Here is a 764-nt window from a genome sequence, read left to right as displayed (position 1 = left end):
TAGTGTCACCTACAAATCCTACTGCCGTCATCACCACTCACTTAATATAGGGGAGCCCTAACTACGAGAAAAGAAAAACAAACAAACAAACAAATAAACAAACAAAAACAAACAAAGGCTAGAAATAAAAACGACAGAATTCAAATAGCATCAGTGCAATTCTTCTGTGTCAAGGTTTTGCGCTGTTGTTCCGTGGACTGTGGAGAGTGAGCTTTTATTCGTTTAAAGGGGATAGTCTCAACTGCTTCCGTCCAAAGTGAGGGGGATGAGACAGATATAAAATGATCATCTCATAACGATCATCAAATCTGACAGAAATATTGAAAAAGAGGGCCCCTAATTTGGGGGTAATCTTCAAGACATTTTTAAAAAATTACAACAAATGACAAAAAGTGAACAGCATTTAACTCTGTTATTAGCACAATCATATAACAATCACAAGGGAGATATCTAAATAAACAAAGGAAGTGAGTTGACTCATTTAACCTTCAGCTCCCTCTCTCTGTCTCTCCATGACCCTCTGAGCCTGTCGTCTCCAGTCGCCCTAGTAATCTCCATGGCAACGAGCCCTTCCTATGAGCCTGACTGCACGTCACCAACACAATGTGTGTGATGACAGCACCTATCGCAGGGCTCCATATCTCTCATATACACACGCTCAGCTGCGGACGACGTCTCTGCATGTGTGTGGATGATGACATCATTTCTCTCCAATGTGCAGTGAATGCGCTGACATCACTTCCTTTGTCGGTCAGAGGATGGGG

This window comes from Alosa alosa, chromosome 13 (genome assembly GCF_017589495.1).
Source record: "Alosa alosa isolate M-15738 ecotype Scorff River chromosome 13, AALO_Geno_1.1, whole genome shotgun sequence".
In the NCBI taxonomy this organism is placed as follows: domain Eukaryota; kingdom Metazoa; phylum Chordata; class Actinopteri; order Clupeiformes; family Clupeidae; genus Alosa; species Alosa alosa.
The sequence above is the reverse complement of the archived record's forward strand: the minus strand, read 5'-3'. Positions refer to the sequence as shown.